The sequence below is a fragment of the Leptonychotes weddellii genome, chromosome 5 (genome assembly GCF_054177405.1).
Source record: "Leptonychotes weddellii isolate Sample4059 chromosome 5, ASM5417740v2, whole genome shotgun sequence".
NCBI classification, from domain to species: Eukaryota; Metazoa; Chordata; class Mammalia; order Carnivora; family Phocidae; genus Leptonychotes; species Leptonychotes weddellii.
In genome coordinates this window covers 120410187-120434613 of record NC_138373.1, presented here as the reverse complement: position 1 = coordinate 120434613, position 24427 = coordinate 120410187, and the positions used below count along the sequence as shown (strand labels likewise).

General features: G+C 33.8%; 1 pseudogene; it reads left to right on the top strand.

Moving 5' to 3' along the window:
- The window catches only part of LOC102737440 (small ribosomal subunit protein eS17 pseudogene), an 87796-nt pseudogene extending 65078 nt beyond the window's left edge, over nucleotides 1-22718 (top strand).
- The last annotated feature ends 1709 nt before the right edge of the window (nucleotides 22719-24427 follow it).

Here is a 24427-nt window from a genome sequence, read left to right as displayed (position 1 = left end):
GCTGGCTTTCCTGGACCACAGGTGCTTCTGCGTCACAAGGTAAGAGTGTGGGTATGACAGTCCTCACTCAGTGAATAGTTGCCAAATGAATCAAGTGTAATAACAAATGGACAGTCCTCGATTAATCCCATAAATGTTTATGGAGAATATATTCTCCGTATGTCTAGACACTAGAACGTGACCTAGGAAAATACCTGCTTTCTATGGAGCTTAGATTCTTGTACGGAAATAAGCCAAACCCAAACAAATAAGTAAAATAAGTACATTGGATGGTAATAATGCTATGTGAGAAGGAGGGTCAAGATAATTGGTGTTGCTATTTCATTTAGGTTGATTTGGGAGGCATAGCTAAAAAAATAAATATTGGGGCGCCTGGGTGGCTCAGTTTGTTAAGCGTCTGCCTTCGCCTCGGGTCATGATGCCAGGATCCTCGGTGGAGAGCCTGCTTCTCCCTTTCGCTCTGTCCCTCCTCCTCGCTTGTGCTCGCTCTGGCTCGCTCTCGCTCTCTCTCAAATAAATAAATAAAATTTAAAAAAATAAAGGAAAAGGTAAATATTTTTAATAAAAACCTAAAAATAGGGAGAAAGCAAGCCATTTCTGTTTCTGAGGAAAGGTATTTCCAGCCTGAATAAACTGCTCCATGTGAGACTCGTGTTTCTACACCAGTCGGCAAGGGAGTGAGTGAGAGATCCAGTCAGAGACGTTGGAAAGAGGGCTGTATACAGCATTATAGGCCATTGTAAATAATTTGGATTTTACTCTGAATGAAGTAGAAATCCACTGGTAAGTTTTAGGCAGAGATGTGATTTTTGTTTTAGAAGGACGGCCCTAGCTGCTATGTTAGCGCTGGACCTTTGTGGTATGGAAGAAAAAACAAGGGCAGGGAACCATTTGGTTGGTGGCCAGTAGATGCAATGGATGCAAAAGAAAACAGTTGTTGGGACAAGGAGGGTAACAGCGGCAATGGCGAAACATGACCAGATCCTGGGTACATTTTCAATGTAAAAACAATAAGGTGTACTGTTCTATTGGATGGGGGATGTGAGGAGTTAAAAATAACTTTAAATTTTGGGCCTGAACAACTGAAAGAATGATGATGTAATTTATTGAGCTTGAAAAGAATAGTGAGGCAAGTTAAGATAGAAAGGATGCATGGGTTTTGTTTTTCTCAAGTACAGTTTAATAATTCATAGATAATTTTATAGTGTTCAAAGACATTTTACTTTTCTGATATACTCAAAATTAATGTGACATCACACTTGGAATAGAATTTTTATTTCTAACTCTTCCCTTTCATATGTTTGACTTTTTACAATTCATGCATTTATGTATTCTATAGTGTCACTCCTATGCCATGTTTTGTGTGCAAGTTTGGACTTCTGTACTTTCTTCATGCTGTCAGAGAGCTAAAATTTTCATTATTGCAGTGTCATCATCTTTCTCTGTATAAGTGTTTGTGATTTGTGCAGTTAGTTGGATATTTTATTGAATCTTCCCTTATTTAATATAAATTACTAGGGCGCCTGGGTGGCTCAGTTGGTTAAGCGACTGCCTTCGGCTCAGGTCATGATCCTGGAGTCCGGGGATCGAGTCCCGCATCAGGCTCCCTGCTCGGCGGGGGGTCTGCTTCTCCCTCTGACCCTCTTCCCTCTCGTGCTCTCTGTCTCTCATTCTCTCTCTCAAATAAATAAATAAAATCTTTAAAAAAATATATATAAATTACTAGAAAATGGAAAAATGAAAGTGCTGATACTAGATATAAAAAGATGTGTCATAAACATAATGCAATTGTGACAAAGATGGAATTCATTAAGGATGCTGAATGAAGCAACTCTAGTTTCAGTTCTATGATCCTTAGACTTAATCTGATTGTTTCTGTGTGAACTGTGAAAGGGAGAAAACACAATTAAAGAACATGTGTGGGGTGCTAGAAAAAATATTGTCATACTTAAGACCTCCATAAAATAGCACAGTCAATGCAATGTCAATCTGTTGTTCAACTTTAAAAATAATATTTAATTTTCATAGCTATTTTTATAAACATTTAATATATATAAGGGGAAACTACTTATAATGATGTCTAATCTATATGTTATGCATCACATTCTGTAGAATTTTGTTGATTAATTTAAACATTATGCTTTCTATAATAAACAAATCTCGGGTGCTTGTTACCAGCATATTCACAGTTCATGTCTTTTCCAAAAAAAGATTTGTGTCAGTTTAACCAGCTAGTCAGATAATAATCAATGGAAAATATATTAGCCAGGTTACTGGGAGACCTGATAGAATTAATATGGTCAAGTTGTTTACACACATATTAAGGACATACTTGCAAAATTACAAAATTGTTCTACAATTAATGGAAAAGAAGTTACTCGAATTACCATACCATCAGTTAACTGACAAGAGACCAAGTTATTATTGTCATAGTGTAAAAATGCTGTATGTCCTCAAAAACTTCTTTGCTGAAATCTTGACTTATCCTACAACTGATATGTTTATCTCTATCATGTGATTTTTTATTTCCTGTTAATGTCTAAATATTCCTATGTCTACTCAAAGTTTATTTTGTAAATGATGTAAAATTTGGAAGAATTTTAGTTTTGCTTGGATGATTTTTTCCCATCTCACACCATACATAAAAATAAATTTACAAAGGCTTTAATTTTGAATATAAAAATTAAAAAACATTAGCAAACATAAGAGAAAAGCAGAATAAATAACAAAAACAATGTAAGACTGGTTACATGGACATGGACTGACTGTACATATTTCATTTTTTGGTTTAATTTTAGTTATCTAGATTATTGCCTCTATTGTCCAATTCACACTGTAGAACTTCGGAAGTTCTACAAAGCAGATAAAGGATACACTAAATGTATAAGGGATTCTTGAAATTAATAAGATAAAGATGAAATACTTAGTGTATAAGTGGGCAAAATATGAAAAAAATTAACGGAATAGAATATGTCTATTAAAAAATCAAGTTTTAATGTGGAAACAATCCTCATGACCATTGTCAGATGAATAGGTAAAGAAAATGTAGTATATACATACAATGGAAATTTATTGAGCATTTAAAAAGATGGGAATTCTGCACTGTGGGACACAAGGAGGAACCTTGAAGACATTATGCTTAGTGAAATAAGACATATTGCATGATTCCACTTACATGAAGTATCTAAATTAGTCAAATTCATAGAATTGAGGAGTGAAGTGGTGTTTGCCAGGTCTGGGGAAATAGGAAACTAATCAACCAGTATAATGTTTCAGTCAAGCAAGATGAATAAACTCTAGAGATCTGTGTACAACCTTATATCTATAGTCAACAGCAGTATTTAGTAGCCTTAAGAAGATAGATTTGTGTTAAGTGTTCTTTCGACAATAAAATGTAAATAAATTCAAGCTTTACCTTAATAATCAAACAACAGGAAGATACCATTTAGGACATCAGATGACCAAAGAATGTGACAGACATGAGTCATAATGTTATATGATAAGGGTTCAGGGAAGTGTCTCAGTAACCCATCCCAAATAATCTGGTTTTAAAATTTAAAGGTTTTCTTTGTTTTCCATTTTTTAGCAATGAGACTGTATTAAATATGTAAATAGAAAAAGAATTATGAAAAATTTAAAAGATTTATGAGAGATTTAAGTTTATAAGCAGTTGGCAAATTGCAGAAAATAGGAGAGAACGTAAAGTATAAATCAGTGCAAAATTTCTAGAGGAGCAATGTATTAATACATACCAGGTCTTTTATTTTTTTTCACATCATTTAACCCAAAAATCACAAAGAAAGCAAAAAGAAAGAAGGAAAGAAAGAGAAATAGAATGTTTTGCGAGTTTTAGCTATGGTCATTATAGCACAGTTTATAATATTTAAAAAAGAAATAGTCTGTCCAAAAATAATGAATTTAATTATAGTAAAATAATTATTATAGCCATTTAATAGATTGCAACATACATTTTAAATCTTTTAGATACATATTTATTGATGTAAAAACTAAATATAAAAGGCCATTTTGTTTTATAAAATTATAGATATGCAGATATTTTATATGTACTATGTTTTATAACATATAGATATTCTGTAGATTGAAAGCCCAGAAACCCTTCCTATTGCCAGATCTTAATCATGATCCTCAAAAAATAAACACAATTCTGCTTTTTAGGCAATTTTTTCCCTGTATATTTTTATTTTTTTCATTATCTAAATATGCATCTTGGGGCACCTTGGTGGCTCAGTTGGTTAAGTGTTCGACTCTTGATTTCTGTTCAGGTGATAATCTCAGTGTCGTGATACCGAGCCAATGTTGGGCTCCACACTGGGTGTAGAGTCTGCTTAAGATTCTCTCTCTCTTTCTCTCCCTCTGCCCCTTCTCCCCACCCTCCCAATCCTTGAGCACACACTCTGTCTCTAAAAAAAAATGCACTCTAGACAACATAGTTTATTATTACCCTATTTCTTAAAATTTGGTATGTTGCTTAAGCCTCTTAAATTGCAACGGTGAACTCTATCTTCCTCTTTCCCTCGCAAAATACCAAGTTGAAAAACACAGCCATGGAACACTACATCAAAAACTAATGATGTCATGTATAATGATTAACATAACATAATAAAATAAAATTTAAAAAATGCAAAAAAAAAGAGAAAAACACAAGCCATTTAAATTGCAAATTTCCCGTGTTTAGATTTTGCTGAATATGCTCATTTTGCAATTCATAATGTTCCACTGCCCTCTGTATTTTCTGTAACTTGGAAGGAAGAAGACTTAGGTCAGATTTTTTTGGCAAGATCACACATGATTTTGTTTATTTCTAGTTTGTCTTCTCTTTTTATGCTTAATGCCTGTATCCATTAATTCATTGATAATTGAATCTTATCATTTCTTGTTTAATTATTGCCAGGGGTACTTATGTAAAGTTTTACATCATCTGTTGAGTATTAATAGTGTTTTTATTTGTTGTAGTGATAAAACATTAATACTCTTATCAGTCAATAAAGTATTAATAAAATCAGTACTTTATATGGAAAAAGAAGATAAATGCTCAGTTTTTCTCTTTATTTTATAGATTTCCAGATAATTAATTTGTTCCCTCTCATCTCCTGAAGGTAACTAATTAGATTGTTGTCAAAATATCATTAGAAACTCATGTATTGGGGCGCCTGGGTGGCTCAGTTGTTAAGCGTCTGCCTTCGGCTCAGGCCCTGATTCCAGGGTCCTGGGATCGAGCCCCGCATCGGGCTCCCTGCTCCGCGGGAAGCCTGCTTCTCCCTCTCCCACTCCCCCTGCTTATGTTCCCTCTCTCGTTGTGTCTCTCTGTCAAATAAATAAATAAAATCTTAAAAAAAAAAAAAGAAACTCATGTATTTAAGCGTATTTGATGGGTTTCAGTCTCTTAATATAAATTCAATCCATTTTGAAGCTCAAATCTTTAGTTATAGCCCCTCCTCACATTGAATCCCATCTCCTTTTGATGTGATCCTTAGTCTTTGCAGTGACAAGTTACTCCAGGTTCATTTTGTGCATTTTCAGCCTCAGACCTGGAATCAGTCATTTCTCCAAGAAAAGCCCTCATGATCTTTAGCAGGAAAAGATCTTTTTAGTCTACAACCTGGATTCCAGCAGTATTCATTTTTACCTGATTTTTTCTATATAACTTTGTGGCTGCAACTTAGAAGAAAGTAAATATTGATAGAACAATTAATTGATCAATAGATGAATCAAATGCCTAATGAGTTCATCCTGATTTCCAGTTTAACTTCAGGCCTGCAGGACTATTCAACCTCTTCACTTTAGATATATATATACTTCTTTTCTTTTACCTTCAGAATTCTGTTTTCAGGTACAGGGAGGGGTGACAAAATTAGTGTACAGTAATTATTTATTTGCCTTATCCCACATCACACCCAGATTGTTGTCCACATAACAATGCAAATACCTCAAAACCTGCAATGATTACCAAACACACTTAAAAGATTTTCAAATGCATTATTTTTTGTCCTCAGTTAGTTCTAACTTGACTATATCTACTTTGTCCTAGGATATAGCAATTATATTCTGTATTCTCTCTTCATTTAATCTTAGTTCTGTATAGATAGCTATATATCCAAGGCTTATTATCATATGAAAATCTGAATTTTTATAAGTTTTCTGAATTTTTGAAAGTAAGCTTATTTCAGAATAGGTTCTCTAACCTTCACAGAGCTCTCACTTCTGATTTTTTTTTCAATTAGTATTTAAAAATATGCCACTCTTCTGGCTCAGTTCTCCACCCCCACTTTTATCTAGACCTTTTCTTTTCTTCATTTCTATTGCCCTTATCCTAATAAGTTTTAATTCAGTAATTCAGTTCTTAGTTTTTTTTTTTTCCTCTCTTAGTATGGAACTCTGTTCTGGAAGGGAGCCATGCTTAATCAGTTTCAAGAATTAAGAGGGGCTGGACTGCTCCAACCCCTTCAGACCTTCCTATAGACCTTTGCATTGACCAGCTGTGGATTAGACAAAAGCCCTCCTACTTTAGCTGTTTTCAAATTGGCCCATGGTGACTACACTGTCCTCGAATCTTAAGACACGATTGTTTCCTACGCTCCCATTGTTCCAAAGACAGGCAACACAGGGCATGTAGCTATCATGTTTCCTCCCCACTCACTGTATTTTGCGTTTAGGGAAATAAAACATAATTTTGTTGTAAATGTGGTCCATCAATTTGGGTTTACTGTTTAATTGGTCTGTCTGCTGTTATAAGGATGTTTGAGGAGATTAAATATTATGCTACTCATTTTCCCAGAATCCGTTGTTCTTATATTGAAACCATTTTTTTGTGATGGAGGAATATGTCCTTAAATAAAAATAACTTCCCTTTCCTTTCAGTATTCCTATTTTAAGGGATTAGGAGTCTAATAACTGCATTTTGTGTGTAAAATAGAACAAATTTTGGCAGCACCTATGCCAACCAATTAAATTAAAGTAAAAGCGTAAACCAGAGCCGAACACAGTGCACCAGAAATTGTGTTAACATCGGGCAAGTATCCTTTGGCTCTTTCCACAAAAATCTGCACTGTAGACAAATTACAATAAACGAGACTGACAGTTTTTCAGTATTGGTCTGTTTAACTTCATTTGAAGAGCCAAAGCCTGAGATTTCTCTTCAGCAACAAAATTAGTTAAAATAGTCAAATCTGTTTTATTTAATGCAGTTTTGTATCAATTATTTTTTAAAATTACTAAATGTTATTTGAGAAATCAGTCTGCAATTATCCCTGCCATCCATCCCCTCTGGCTTCACTACTTCTATCAGAGAACTTTGCCTTTGGGAATATAAACATATGGTGTATTTTGCAAAAATTTATTCCAATGCTTATAAAGTCATAGTATATTAGACTCTGTGGTTACATTTATTTACCACTGGGCTATTGCATAAGAAGACTAAATCATATATAACTTTGTATAAGCTACGATTTTATGACAATTAGTTGGAGCAACTATACTAGGAAAAGTTAGCTCACTTGTAAAGTGGTGGTAAAAAGTGTTCTACTCTTAATCCTCTACTTTGAAAGTTTCAACTGTTAAACAGTTTAAAAAATTTCAGGAGTACAAAACTACTTCTGTGTGCATTAGGTAAGGTTTCTAGGAAATTCTGATTAGAATAACAAAGAGTTTCCTCAGTTTTTATACATGCCTAAAAATGCATCGTCTTTTAGATTGGATTATTTGAACAAAATGCGGTTAAGCGAATATACTACACAGAATAACACATGGGATTTGAGGACTATAGACCCAAGTCCTCACTGTGATTTTGCTATATGCTAGGTGCATGACTTTGAAGAAATACTTCTGTATGTACCCCAGCTTCCTCCTCTAAAAATTGAGAACAGTAATAATACTAAACTTATGGGACTGTTATGAAAATTAAATGATATAATAAATACAAACCATCTTTTACTCTGGTGTATAGTCGTAAAAACTTTGAACATAAAAAGCATCACAAATTTTACATGTCCAAACCAGAATACTTTTTTCACCCACCTAACATCCCTACTACAGCTTTTGACATGACTCACTCCCTTTCTTCCTTCAGTTCTTTGTTCAAAGATGATAATAAATAGTATATGTTAAGGATATCGTTCATTTACTAATGGTGCCACTGTAGAGTAAACTCATTCTTCAGTACTCTGTAGAAGTTTTAAACAACTTTATGTCTGAAAAGGTAGATACTAATTACTAAATCTGATTTTTTTAAAGATTAGCAGTCAAAAATGGATATATCTGATTTTAGATTAGGGCCTCATTTTATAACAACTGAATTATTTTCAAAAAGTTCTATTTTCTTTTATGTAGCCATGCACTGATTTATAGATTAACATATTTTATCAACATTTGAAAATATCCCTTTTTTGAAATTTCCTATTATCTTTGGACTAAAATGTTAAATTATTCAGCTTTTTCCAATGAATACAGTATAAATGTAGGGAAAGATTTCCTTGTATTTGATGTATTTCCTATATTTAATAAAAATAATTGTGGAGTAGTTTATACTTAAGCTAGTGAAATGAATCTATTTCCTTAATAAGGATATTTGTCATTTAGATATACATTTTCAAATATAAATTTGAAAACACTGCCTTTCACTGAGATCTCTTTCATTCATGGTGACAGATAGAGGAACCTAGGTCCCACCTCTATTAAACACTTTGACGTACTCTTAAGAAATAAAAGAAGGTCAATGTGCTTGCAGCATAGAAAGCAAGAGGAGAATAATAGGTAATGAAAATACATTCGTAGTCCACACAGAGTTTCACATACTATTTATATACATATTTTTTGATATGTTAAAGTTTGTATGTGCGCATAAATTTTAATTGCTATAATATAATCAGAAAGGATTAGGATTACTTTTAGTATTAGCATTTCCCCACTTTTGTAATTTCTACAAAGATGTTTAGGCCTGTAATCTCCTTAGTTGCAATTTTTTTTATGTTCAAATTTTTAATGTTTAAATTTTAGGGCCTAAAGCAAACTTTGCCTTCACGACACCTCTCCTCCTAGCATTAGCTTTACAAAGGCCTGAGCTTACTGAGAGAAGAGGAAAAAGTGTGCTTTTAGTGGTGGTGGTAATGGTCAGATTTATTTCTATTTTATTTTTATAAATAATGGGATATTTCTTAAACACTAAAGTAGTACAGTAATATTCATACGTTACATTAAGGGGACTTAAAACATGACTTTAAAATGCAATGAAAAGCTATTAAGAGTTTATGCAGATGAGTTACATCACGTAAAGGTATTTTTAAAAGACTACTTAAGAATATTTAAATCTTCATAGAAAAAGAATTAGATAAGGTAATTAAAGAGGCTGGTTAAAAGATTATTACAGTAAAAACAACAAAGGATAAATGCAATTTTTGACCATGGTCATGACAGAATTCTTATATTTAAAATATATTTTTGACCTATGATAGAGGTAAGGAAATGTCAAAACTGACTTCCATGTTTATAGAGAAACTGTGTATGGACGGTGCCACTACCCAGGACGGTAAGATCATGAAGGAATATTGTTGGTGAATTTCTTAAATTACATGGAAAACTGTTAAGTGGGCATTTGGACATACAAGTTAGGAGCTCAGAAATATATCCTAGAATGAGCTATATGAATGATGCCATTCATTCATGGAATGGTCATTTTTTTTTTTTTAAAGATTTTATTTATTTATTCATGAGAGAAAGAGAGAGAGAGAGAGGCAGAGGGAGAAGCAGACTCTCAAGGAGCAGGGAGCCCGATGCGGGACTCGATCCCAGGACCCTGAGATCATGACCCGAGCTGAAGGCAGACGCTTAACCATCTGAGCCACCCAGGCGCCCCATGGAATGGTCATTTTTAAAAGCTGACTCTACAAAGTAAAAGACATGGTTGCTGTATTGGTGGCTATTTAGGATACAAGGATTAATTAGGAATTTTTCACTAAAAATATGTTAAGAGCTAGGTTTCATTAGCTTTTCTGTGGTTCTCCTGTCGTATTGATGTCAACAAAAAGGATATTCTCAGATATTCAAGGGCTTTGAAAAAATCACATCCATGACCCTTCGGTGAAAATTTAATAAAGATGTAATTTAAGTGACCAGGAGACAGGTTGAAATAAATCCAGATTTGGAAGCCATGGTGTAATAGAACTGACAGTGAAAAATGACACCAGTAAAACATGAAGTTAAGAGCAGTAAGGCATGCACATAAATAACTAAAATAAAATGTAGAAAGTAGTATGTCCCCTGAGAAATGATATACAAATAAAGTTCAATTTGGTATAGGAAATTGAAAATTTTTTCCATAGCAAAAGATTAGGGATATCTGAGACAGGAGGTGACTATAGAACTGGGCGTTTCGGGTAATTAGGATTTGAACAAGGAGGCATAGGAGAGAAATGATTAGGTGCTTCAAAAACCAGCAAGAGGAGGTCCGAGAGGCTGGACAAGATACATAGGCTCCTCCCTGTGAGAGGAGCAGGCATAGCAAGTGGAGCACTGGGTGACTCAGCAGGACAGCTAGTTTAGACCAAACTGAGTGTACCTTTCAATTTATATGTCATTTCACTGTCTTTCATCAAATGGACAATCATTATTTATAGGTCCAACCCAATAATTTTTAATTATCCTAATAGAAATAGAAATAAATAAAATCTTGCTTTAAAACTTCTCTTAAGGAATTCAGTTGTAACTGTCTGACATTTAAAATAAATTGTTCATTTTAAGGTAGGATTTCTTAAGCATTAGATCTGATGTTTATGCGATATCCTATAAGGAAAGATACAGACAAGTAGGGAAATTAACAGAACAAGAAGGAAACAAAACTTTTCAATTTAACTTTTTTCAGTATTAAAGATATGATTTAAAGATGTGATTTAAAGGTATGCTTATAAGGCACTTAAAGATATAATTATAAGGCATGGATTGCAAGTCAATGCTAATTGACTATAAAAGAACTATAATTAAAGAGAATTCTTAAAATGCTCCTGTACTTAGAACGTATGAAAATTACCAGAGGAGTTTTAGTTTGGTCAATAGAATGTGGTTTTAGCAAACAGATTAGCTTTAAAAAGTATTATTCTTCAAAAGAAAATTTGATGAGTAAATTACTAGACAGAAAGTTGTTCCACATATTTGCAGTATGATGTATGCTGTATATGAATGTGAGACTCTTAGAGTACATATAATTTTATAAGTCTTTTACTTATTTCAGGCTCATTATTGCACCGATGTTAATATTAAATTCCTGAATAAACAAAACAAGTAATTCAGTAAATACTTAAAAATAGGAGAGTTAAAATTTTCTGTTTTTTAATTCATCGTAATTTAAAAAATAGCCTTATTTTCCATGAGTCTTCTGTTTCTTAGTGTAATGAAATACTTCCTCTCTGACCTTTTTCCCCCCTTTTTTACATGTCTTAGAATGGTAGCACAGACTGTATAAATTATTGTAAGCACATAGTCAGAAATCTATAGAACATTTAACAGAACTAAAGAAAATCAAGCAAAACAAAAAAAAAATAAGGATTGCAGCAAAAATGATGCCTATAAAAAACTGTTTTCATTACTCTTTCCTGTCTCATCACTATCTATACTTGGCATATTCTTCTTCCACTTTTGTTCATTAAAACTGAACTCAGATGGCATTTTCTCAATAATCTTTCTTTTCTTTTCTCCCAGAATGTGAGATAAGAGTCAGGTTATATACTTGAAATCTGTCATCAGATAAACCTAATTTGTGTCTAACCTTTGCACTCCTTACTTTGCAAATTTAAAGTTACTATTCTATCCTAAGGGGACAGAGAGAGATAAGTGTCCCTGCCTCAGGAATTTCTATGAGGATTTAATGAACTTGTATATGTAAAGAGCTTAGAATTTTTACATGTTGTATAATATTTTCATGTTGTACTATAAATGCTTCTGCTCTCTGGCCCTTATTCTCTGATTTTTCCCTAAATTCACTCTGATGTAATTATTCTGCATCCAAAACACTGAAAATCAATGACCAACAACCATGGCAGTAAATCTGATGTTATTTCTTAATTCTCATCAAATTGCAGCACTGTTGGACTAAATCAATTGATCACTACCTCCCCAGGAGAATATTTTAATATTTGGCTTCCAGGGCCACTCCCCATCACTGTTTTTTTCCTCTTCAATCACTGGCCACTCCTTCTCAGTCCCATTTGCTGATTCCTCATATCCTCAGTCTCTTAAAGATGGAGAGACCCAAGGCCCATGAGCCTTTCTGCTCCATACCCACTCCCATGATAATCTCATGCAGCCCATGTGCTGAAGGCTCTTATATTTGCATCTACTATGAATGCAGTATTTGTCTATACAATGGTCTACTTAATGTCTCCATTTAGATATCTAAGAAACATTTCAAACTTGAGCTCCTTTGCACCAGTTCCCCCACCCCAACCTGCTCTAGTCTTATTCTTCCACACGTCTCCGATGATGGCAGCTCTATCCTATTTGCATAGTCCCAAACTCAGGTGTCTTCTTTGTTTCTCTCTTTTTCTCACATACCACATCAAATCCATTCATTGGCTAAACTTTAAAATATATAGTATATAGAATTAGACATTTTCTTACCCGTCGTGTACTCTATTTCTGTTCCAAGTCTGGATTATAATAAAAAAGCTCCTTGATTCCATTATCTGTTCCTCTAGAGTAGCTTTTTAATACAGATGCCTGAATGATCCTTCATAGAGCATACTTAGATCATGTTCCTCCTTTTCTCAGAAAATTTGCAATGCCTCTCCATATCATTTAGCACAAAAAAACCCAAGTGTATTTAGAATGTCCTAAAAGTTTCCACAAATCTTTTCCTTACTTCTTTGATGTCCACCAAAGCCAATGGCTTCCTTTCTGAATGTTGAGCTTGCCAGTTAGGCTTTTACCCCAGGATCCTTGCACTTGCTCTTCTCTCTGCCCATGATGTTCCTCATTCACATATCCACAGGCTAGCTCCCTCATCAACTTTAGACCTTCACTCAAATACAACTTTCTAAATAAAGAGGTTCCTCATGGCTGCCCTATTTTAACTTGCAGCACTCCTTATCTTCTTTCCTTGCTTTAGTTTTCCCAATAGCATACATAATTGACTTTACGGGTACTTTGTCTTACATCATGAGAAAGTAATCACTGTGGGAGTGATTACTTCTCTCCCTCCCCAATAGTTCAGTGATAATCCTAAAACCTAATAACCTAGAACAATAGCTGGTGAATAATAGACCTGCAGTAAATATTTGATTAATTTAATTGGGTTGAATTGAATCCTTTCTTTGGATATTGTGTTAGTCTGCTTGGGCTGCCATTAACAACAACAGCAACAACAACAACAAAAACATAGGCAGGTTGGCTTAATAGAAATTTATTTTCTTACAGTGTTGAAGGCTAGAAGTCCAAGATCAAGGTTCCAGTTCTGTTTCTGGTGATGACTCCTCCTTGCTTGTTGACAGCCACCTTCTCACTATGCCCTCAAAGGCCTTTACTTAATGCATGCATATGAAGAGAGACAGAGACAAGTTCTCTGATACCTCTTCTTGTTAGGGCACTAACCTAATAAGAGGTTCAACTTCTAGGACCTCATGTAACCATAATTACTTTCTTAGAGTTCCCATTCCCAAATCAGCCCTTTTGGGGGGAAGGGAGGGCCAGGGATTCAACATATGAATTTTGAAGGGACATATTCAGTACTTAACACATATCAACTTTCCAATTGAGGCTGTGAACTTTCAGATATGGAGTTAATGTTTGTGTTTCTATGTGTAGCACCCAACAAAAAAAATGCTAATTAGTTTACCTAAAGATTAGGTGATGTGCATTGTCAAATTTTAAAAGACCACTTAAATATGTATAGAGCATTTACTATTTTATCATAAATGTTTAGAGAAATTTTAAATTAGTCATGTTTCTTTAAAAACCACATGACTGCCCGTTTTTTAATATTGTTTTGGAAAGCTTTAGAAAGTCTATAATTTGAAAACCTGAATTTGTACTTGCATTATTACTGAATGGGGTTCTATATAATAATTCTAATAGGAATCAGTAGTAAACATAATAAAAATGAGAATGCTTTGATAAATATCAAAATATCCCCACAATTTAAGTTCCCTTCTTTACTTGTTTTATATATGATACTATTTTTTCATTGCATCTAAAATAAAGAATTCTCTTTATTCATACAATAAAAAATATTTTAATCTTTTTTTTCTCCTTGCCCCCTGAGGTATATGCCCAGTTCATATTTGTTTTTTCTGTTATAAAATAAATCCCCCCTGCAGTGGTCTTCCCAAATACACTGTGGTTTGTTTAAATGTAACACTCATAATTCATATACAGTTGTTCATAAGTGAAATGTTTAATTTAAGAATAACCTGTCTTTCAAGTTCAGCAGTGTCTTCAGAAACTCCTGATTAACATCCAGCAGATTGTTATGAGCTATTCATTTAATCTAAAAAGTACTTTTCCATTCTTTTTGTTGTTGTTGTTAAATGTATGTGGATAATTAAATAAAAATGTTTCAAGGGATTCTAGGTGATGCACAGTGTACAGTAGATTCTAGGGCTAAGTCAGTTCTAGGATTTAGTGTCTTCACTTGTAGAATTAGGATTATATGCTAACATACCAAGTACACAGAAAGACTGACTTATAAAAATAGCAATTCCTAATCAACAAACTGGAATAAAACAGGAAGGAAGAACATAAAAGACATGATTGACCAAAAGAATAAAAGGTTCTAAAGCTATGGAAGTTTAATAAAATAAAAGCGTAGGTACAAAATCGAAAAGTGATTTGATTTAGCCAATTTCTATAGAAAATAAATATATAGATTCCCACTTTTATTCTAATTTAGAGCATTTTTTTTTTCTAATTTAGAGCATTCTTAAAGTAATACCTCCAAAACAAATTGAATCATACCCATCTTGTTTGGGAGCTATGTCAACAGATAAGGTTATTAAGTTCCTTTGACAAACATTCCAGATATGTCTAATTTATTTTAATTTTGTCAGCAAATATTTTCTCATGCCATGTATCAGAAAGAGATTTTTTTTTCCTCCTGAGGTATACACATTGAATCACCATATTTTTATATTTTTTTTATAAATACAGCAAAAAACCTTATGTAGGAAAATAGTTTTCAAACTCTTTTGGCTTGACAAATAACTTTGGTCTATTTATTGCTTTTCAAGAATAACATTTAATTTAAACAATTTATTCTGCAGTAGTGACAAATCTAAGATTTTCTGCTAGGAAACCTCATCCCATTCCCCTCCTGTAGTTTAGCTCAATGAACTCTAAAAATAAAATTTCAAATAATAGTAGATATACATTGAGTTACTCCTAAATAATACTTCAGAACGCAACAGGCTTTGTAGTAAATCTGAATGTAGGAATGATTCCCTACAGATGCCAGAGACCCACCACAGCCATTGTATTATTAGTTACATCAGGAAGCCTTGTCACAGTACATGACTACTGAACCTGGAAATACTCTGAAATGTCACAGACCAAATCTGCATTTCTATATAGAATCTACAGAGACCTGTAAAGGTATTTTAAGTTGGATTGACATTTCTGCTTCCTTAAAAACTTAGCTTTCAAGAAGCTAATGTTCTCTGGGTCTACTGTTTGCTTCTTCCTATATTGTATGTATATCATTTCTTGCTAATATTCTTAAATAGCTGTAAATTGTGTTTGATTCAAGGAGTTTATGGATTACATACGAAATTAGGTATTGAACAACTTAGAGGAAAAAAAACAACTTTCACGTTTTTCAAGATGTTTAAAACATTCACAGATCCTAAGCACTAACAACAAAAATAAATTATTTATTTTATAAAATAGGTGTTTAATTTGATAATAATGAAAAATTCACTATATAAAACTACAGAAATAGTATTATAAATGTTAAGAAACTTTTCATTTACACATTATCAGAATTGCTAATCAGGGAAAAATGTAAAATTCAAATGAAAAGAAAACTAGAACTATGCTTTAAACATTAAAGTGTGAATTGGACAATAGAGGCAATAATCTAGATAACTAAAATTAAACCAAAAAACTTCCATGATCATTTCCAAATTTTTAAGCATTTTTTTTTTTTTAAGTAGGCTCCACGTGGACCCAGTGTGGAGCCTTACATGGGGTTTGAACTCATGACCTTGAGATCAAGACCTGAGCTGAGATCAAGAGTTGGACACTTTCTTAAGTGAAATGTTTAATTTAAGAATAATCTGTCTTTCAAGTTCAGCAGTGTCTTCAGAAACACCTGATTAACCTGAGCTGAGATCAGGTTACTGAATGGGGTTCTATATAATAATTCTAATAGGAATCAGTAGTAAATATAATAAAAATGAGAATGCTTTGATAAATATCAAAATATCCCCACAATTTAAGTTCCCTTCTTTACTTGTTTTATATATGGTACTATATTTTCCTTGCATCTAAAATAAAGAATTCTCTTTATTCTGAGCCACTTAGGCACCCCATTTTTAAGCATTTTTAAAAAGATTTTATTTATTTGACAGAGAGAGAGAGTGCACACGCACAAGTGGGGGGAAAAGCAGGCAGACGGAGAGGGAGAAGCAGGCTCCCCACTGTGCAGAGAGCCCGATGCGGGGCTTGATCCCAGAACCCTGAGATCATTACCTGAGCCCAAGGCAGACACTCAGCCAAACCCCTTAAGCATTTTTAATGGCAAACATTTTTGCCTGATTGTTGGGATAATTTTTTGTAAATTCTCTACTATGTATAGGCACAGCTTTAAAATCAATAAGAAAATGGGGCAAAAAAGCTAGTTGTATATTCAGGAAATAATAGTTTATTAAAATAACCGATTTAATGCTTACTTGTGTTTATAATAATGATGTACATGTTATTTTAATATGAAACTAATTTTTACTTGAAAAAAAATTGTTCAAGCTTTTCTATACTGTTAGGAGTTAGTTAAACAGGTAGTCAGGGTGAGGGTCCTCAACAAGAAAATACGGAGTCAGGGCATCTAAAAGAAAATAGCACTGACATCCTATTTTGCAGCTTAGACAGGACCACACTGACATTCTGCTTTGCAGCCTTTGCAGAAATGACTTCTGCAAAACGTCCTAAAATAAGACAATTAACCACAAGAGCATCTGTCAATATCATGGGCGAGGGGCAGTTAAGACCTAAGCCCCCACATGTCAGCAAAAAAAGGACCACCAGCAGTGGACATTAACCTAATTGGTAGACAGATATGTGACCGAAGCCCTGACTGGCACGACTCAGCACACCCTGCTTGCTTAAGAAAGTCCTGCAAAAGACCTCATAAAAACCCTTAAACTTAGAAATAACGAGGGCAACCCACTCAGGTCCCCCTCCCTCCCTAGGAGCTTTGTACTCTTGCTCAATAAACCTTGCTGTGCTGCCCACCACTCTTCGTCTGGTCTACCTCTTCATTCTTCGAAGTGGTGTGACCAAGAGCCGCAGGCACTAAGGAGACACAAAATCCTGTAACAGTACCAAATATATCTAGAAAATCATTTCTTTAGATTTCTGAAAGTGTTTGGGATGTTTGTAGATTCTTGCTGTTTTATTGTGTCTCAGAATTTACACTGTATTGTAAAATGATTTCATGAGGGCCTAGCCTCTGATGAGATCTTTTTTGGGGTAGGCAAAGGGAGAATGCTAATGCCTGTCCATCAGCATTCTATTTCAATTAGCATCAGAATGTTGGCTTTCTCATGGGGGCATATTGTGGCCTATTTTGAAGGCACCTTCCTTAAGATATACATAGTACACAGTCCATATCCTGACTTGACAGTGCCACTAGGTTAAGCAGTAGAAACTTGAATACCGGGGCTGATTTCATTTTCCTCTCTCCTCACCACACTGGTTGTGGTTCATTCAGTAAACCACCAGTCTTCAAAATTCCTCAGAAAGGAAACAGGCACGAAGCTCCAAGTAGATGTATATTCCCAAACTACTGAGGACAAATGTCAATTTCTCAAGGTGATTCCCCTCCAGTGGCAGTTCTGGGGTGGGCCTAAGAGTTTTCACAGTTTTTGAAACATCTAACCAGAAAAGATTGATGTCAGCTCTCCCTTTGATAAAAATCTCCAGTCTCTCTGAGAATGAGCTCCCTTCAATTATTTTAGTGAGCTACACCTCAGCACTAACAGACTCATTTTCTCCCTCTAAGTTCTCCATTTTCTGCCTATATGGCTGGATTGGTGGGAATTAAGGTTGAAACACTAGTTTGGATATCCTCTGAACAAGTAGGTGGAGTCCAGGGTAGGTTCAGGGTAAACTCTGGCAGCTTCATAACTTTTATAATATTAATGGACTTGTCTATTTCCTCAAAATTGAAAAAAGACCGATTTTACATATTGTAATATATCTCAGCTAGTCCACTGATGTAACTAGAACTTTCCTGTAATACAAGAATGAAAGGGGGTGAGAGTTGTGAAGAACAAACACTACAAAAATCACAAAAGGGAAAAAAAAATCCTTTAATGTGTATAAAGATTATATTCTGTGAACATATAGTCACAAAAGGGTGTGCTAATATAAATATAAAATTGAGGATCTATTTTGTGTGACTATGAATAAACACTAAGCTTTGATGGTCATTATATAGGCTCTGAGTAAAACCTCACTTCCCATAACCTTTTATAAATATTTCACTTCACTTATTTTATAATACATGTGGGGATGGCTATCAATAGGTATTTCATTGAACAAGACAGTTTTTTTCCTGCCCTCAACCAAGCATATACCTCATATGCATGCAATGGAGAGTTAAACAAAAATTATTACAAAAATTATTACATAACATGGCAGATTATTAAGAATTTAAAGTGGCAGAATAACCTACTGAGAAATTAACTGTCTAGTTTGGTTTTATTTTTTTTCTGCCATAGCACAACAAAATGGATAAAATGTTTTTCTGTTCCACCCTCCTTTTGTAGCAGGGAGCTATGTTTTTGTGTCCTTGAATTCTGGGTTTCTTTATTTCCTGGGTAAAGGGGCAGAGAGAGTTTTCTTGTGTGTTAGTGGAGAGAAGTTGTTGGGCAGAATATAAACATAATATGTATTAAAAAGTTAAATTCCCTAGTTTCCCTACGCTCATTCCAGTCTTTTGAATATACTTAATTCACTTGACTAACAGGGACTGTAGCATCTTCTCATTTTGTCACTTAAAGGTCTATGGTTCTCCAAGGACTCTTGTTTCTTTAATCTCCCAGTGGATGGCTTTGTTGATTATGACAATTCCAACCTTTCTAGACATTCACATCACTTACTCCTTCTGGCACAGTCTCAAAATTTCAAGAGATACACAGAATCCTAATTCCCTCAGAAGAAACCAAAAGAAATACACACATATATGTATGTATGCATATATTTATTAACATCTTTCCCTTTTTTTTGTTTTAACAAATCTGTGAAAATGTTTCTGTGCTTTCCGATATGGTAGTCACAAGCTGTGTGTTGCTTTTGAGCACTTAAAATGTGCCTAGTGCACTGAGGAACTAAATTTTAACTTTCATTTAATTTTACCTAACTTAAAATGAAATTTAAGGAGTTACTATAGCTTGTGGATACCATCGGAGAGTGGGATTCTATAGGAAAAGTCAGTTTTATTTTGTGAAGTGTTATGTGAAAAAACATTTTAGAGAAAAAAAGTATACGCATTTTCATGGCAGTTACAGACATGTGGAAACTTCTGTTTTATATTTGTAAGAACAAATTAAAAGTGGGAAAATGGCAGTTAAAGCTCAAAATATATATTGATTACTTAGAAAGTTAGAAACAATGGGCCACAAAATTTACTGATACAAACAGGATAAAGGAAAGTAAAAGATTATGATTAATGATTTTACAATATCAGTCTTTTTATAGATGTTATAAACATTATGAAGGGGCTTATATCCCAGAATCTGAAAATTCACAAGATGCAAGTACATGAAAAGTGAAATTTTAATCATAAATATAAGGCAGTATGTTCTCTCTTTGAGTTGTCTGAAAACCCTATCTGTTATACAACAAAGTCAGGTAGAAAGCACAAGTCATGGAAAGGGGGATTCTGTTTTTCAATTAGCACATAAATCTGAAGCTGATAATTAGAATTCAGTACTTTTATTGAGATTACAGTTTTATTTTCCTTCAACATCATAAATTTAGCAAAGGATTATTGGAAGTAAACATAAAATCACAATGTAGCTGTTAAATTATTCTGCTTTCTTGAAGACTTTCTGAAAAATTATATTAATATGAATACGTGTAACATTTTATAATTATGCTAAGATGTGTACAGAAAATAACCTGTGAAGTTCTTATTTATCTAGTAGGGAATTTAAACTTCTTTAGTGAAGTTATATTTATAAATTTTTGCTTCATTTCACATTTAAGTAATTACCAATGAGTTTAAGATTGCTAAAAAAATCAGTGTTTTTTATGTTTAAAATTATAGACATAAATAGATGAGTCTAGCTAATAGTGATGTGTAAGGACTTTTTTTTGTTTTCTAGAAGTTATCCTCTAATGTACATTTATATTAAATATAATTTAATAAAAAATTTTAATAAAATTTCTAGTCATGAACTTTGTAAGTTCACTAAAAGATATTGAAGATAAAGAACTAAATATTTTATCATACATATCATACATGTGAGTATGTCATTTGGGAAAGGGTTTTCCTGTAGGCCAGTGTTGTGTATTTCACTACGTATTATATTTGTCTCCAGAACTAGTTAGCAAGAGTTATGGAGTAAATCCACTATGATGTAAAATATCAATTACATTTCCCTTATGCACCAGTATCTCCTTTTGTCGTTTGCTGCTGCTGTCCAGTGCTGCCATTTGTGTGTGTATGTTTGTGTGTATCTGTGTGCCTGCATTATAAAATAATCCATTTGAAGGCTAGTGAAGGGGGAATATTGTTTTCTGTTAATTCAATGGCAATTTCAATACTAAGCATTCATGGGGCACCTGGTGGCTCAGTCAGTTAAGTGTCTGACTCTTGGTTTAGGCTCAGGTCATGATCTCATGGTTCATGTGATCGAGTCCTGTGTCAGGCTTCATGCTCAGCGGGGAGTTTGCTTGAAGATTCTCTCCCTCTGACCCTCACCCTGCTCACGCAAGCATGTGCGCTTGTGCTCTCTCTTGCTCTCTAAAATAAGTCTTAAAAAAAAAACCTAAGTGCTCATGGAGAAAGTAAGATGTTATGGGCAAAGACTTTTTTTGCATTGTGTATGAAGAGAATAAAAATTAAATCATACACTTTCTATTGGGTTTGTTCATCATGACATAATATATTCCAATAAGGTCATACATAATCCTAACTAAGCCAACTTTCTGAAAAGAATATTACTTACCTCATTTGCTCTTTCTCTCTATATAAATACAGAATTTGAACACAAAGTTCTAGGTGGGCCCAATCAGACTTTATATTATCTAAATGGATTTTTAAATTAAGAAAATTTTGTAGAAACTTTGGAAATAGTTTTATTATTTATTATTTGCTATATGTATAAAATAATATAAATAATTTTATATATATATAGATGAATAATAATTTTCACATTTTGGTAATAAGTATAGAAAAAATACCCATGAAACTATCACCCAACTTAAGCAGAAGATTGCAAATAATATATTTTTTTTTAAAGATTTTATTTATTTATTTGACAGAGACACAGCGAGAGAGGGAACACAAGCAGGGGGAGTGGGAGAGGGAGAAGCAGGCTTCCCGTCAAGCAGGGAGCCCGATGTGGGGCTCGATCCCAGGACCCTGAGATCATGACCTGAGCCGAAGGAAGTTGCTTAACGCCTGAGCCACCCAGGCGCCCTGCAAATAATATTATATGCATAATTCTTATTTATGATTTAATAACTAGTCAATCAACATGGTTCAATCCAGAGCCTTGATTTTGTTCTCAAATAATTTTTGCTGCCATATGTGTTACTCTTTTAAAGTGTTTCTTCAATGATTATTAAGAAGAGAAGCATGTAGCACATAATTCTATATCATTTTAATAGTCAGTACCCTCATGCTCCTATAGATAGTCAAAATAAACAGAACACCAAGAACAGTGACATCAGAACAGACTCTATTCTTGTCCAAACATACCACATCCTACTTTACTATTTTATAAAGTGAAACATGCTTGTGCTGACCCTTTCATGACTTTTAAAACATTTCAATAATTTACAGTCTATTCCAACTCCCACTTAGTAGTTTCCTTCTATGAAGAAATTGGAATCCTCTTTTACCAGGGACTTGCCAACATAGGTTGTGTTTGTACCAAAACTATGAAGAAAGCGGTCCGGGTCATCACTGAGAAGTACTATGCATGTCTGGGCAACAACTTCCACACCAAGTGTGTGTGTGAGGAGATTGCCTTTATTCCCAGCAAGAAGCTCTGCAACAAGATAGCAGGCTATGTCACACATCTGTTGAAGCCAATGCAGAGAGGCCCTGTGAGAGGTATCTCAATCAAGCTTCAGGAGGAGAGAGAAAGGAGAGATAATTTTGTTCCTGAGGTCTCAGCCCTGGATCGGGAGATCACTGAAGTAGATCCCGACACTAAGGAAATGTTGAAACTCTTGGGCTTTGTCCAACCTGCAGGTCACTTAGCCTACAGTTGGGATGAATTTCAAAACGCCATGTGGAGCCACTTGAATCCTTCTGCCATTCTATAATACCCTCAGTAACCTTGGAAAACAACATAGCAATAACAACAAAAAAGAAATTGAAATAAAGTCCCCTATTATTCTAATATCATTTCTACTTATAATATTTACATATTATAAATTATAGCTATTTTAGGGGATTTCACTGTACACATTTCATATACATACACATGCTATAGTTTTCAATTACATAATACGTAGGTAATAATGCTAAATAAACTTACAGATTTCCTTTGGTTTTCTGTGTTCTGATCATGTATTACCATGTATGTTATATAGAAAAAAATATCATTTTAACAATTTCCTATTCTCAGTTTATTGCATAACAGTGCAGATGCCATCATTTCTTCTTTTATTTTTGCCACATGCATAATTTTAAAAGATACGGTGCTTTAAAATGACTTTGAAGAAATTATTGCCCTTAAGAATTCTGCTATATTATTAATATGTTACTCAATAGGTACTTTCCAAACATCCTCACTAAAATAGGCAATATCGTTTCCTCTATCATTTTCCTCCATCCCTTTGTACTTGTTTCATAAGAAAATGAGCATGTGAATAAACTCTTTTATAAATAGAATCTATTTTCAAATTAAGAAAGAAACAAACAAACATATTTAAGATGATTTTCTAATGATTTTATAGTAAGGTTCTAACTATATTAATAATAACTTATAAAGGTACGTATTTATCTAATATATGTTTATAATATATCTAATATATGTTTATATTATAAAGATACTATAAAATAAAATATTCAGGACAGGGGAATTTTCTGAATTTAAAGGTAATGGAAGAACTCCCAAAGAAGAATGTCAGTAGATTTTCATCATAAAATACCACAACTTCTCAATATAAGAAAACCACAATTAAAAGACAAATAGCTATGGATCACAATATTAAAATAAATTAAACTTCGTTTAAAGCATTACAGTTTAAATGCTTCAGGCAAATAGATAAGGGAATACTAATGTGATGATAGATAAATGTACACTTAGAATTGACAATTCAGAAAAAACAATTATGGTATTTGCCACAAATATTCAAAACCCATCTGAACACGAAGCAGCTGATAAAATTACATTTTAACAGAAAATTTTCATTTCTAATTCCCTAATACATTCCTACAGGGAAGATATGAATTCTGGGGTTCAAGATATATGTGTACATTTTTGTGGTCACATCTTAGTAGCTCTTTAAAAATTTAGACTCTACAACATAACAAAATCTAACTTTTTCTCCTCTATGTGTGCCCCATTGCCCTTTATGATCCTTTCATGCTCTGCTTTTCAGTGGTGTCCTTAAGAAGGTTTTATTCTTGGATTTCAGTGTAACCTTACCATCTCTGCTATTAATTAACCTTTCTTCCTCTGAACTGGTTACACATTCAGTGTGCATGTTTGTCTTTCTTTGTTCTATTTGAGCTGTCTGTGAAATGTAGCAGAGGAACCAAGGCTCTCTCAGCAAAAGGGCACCAACTCTTTTTGCAGCCTACTCCTTGGCTCATGGATTCTTAGCGGTCAGTTTGAGACCATAATTGTGTTCGTATGTCACCACAGACTATTCTCAGGGGCCTGCCCTCAATTCCTTATTCCCTTACAGAATCCTAAATACCATTTCCAGTCCCTTTACCATTTAAGCTTTCAACTAAACAACTTCAAGATACAATTCTCAGGGGAGAAGTGGAAAAAAAAAAAAAGTGTAGTTGAAAACTAGCTTC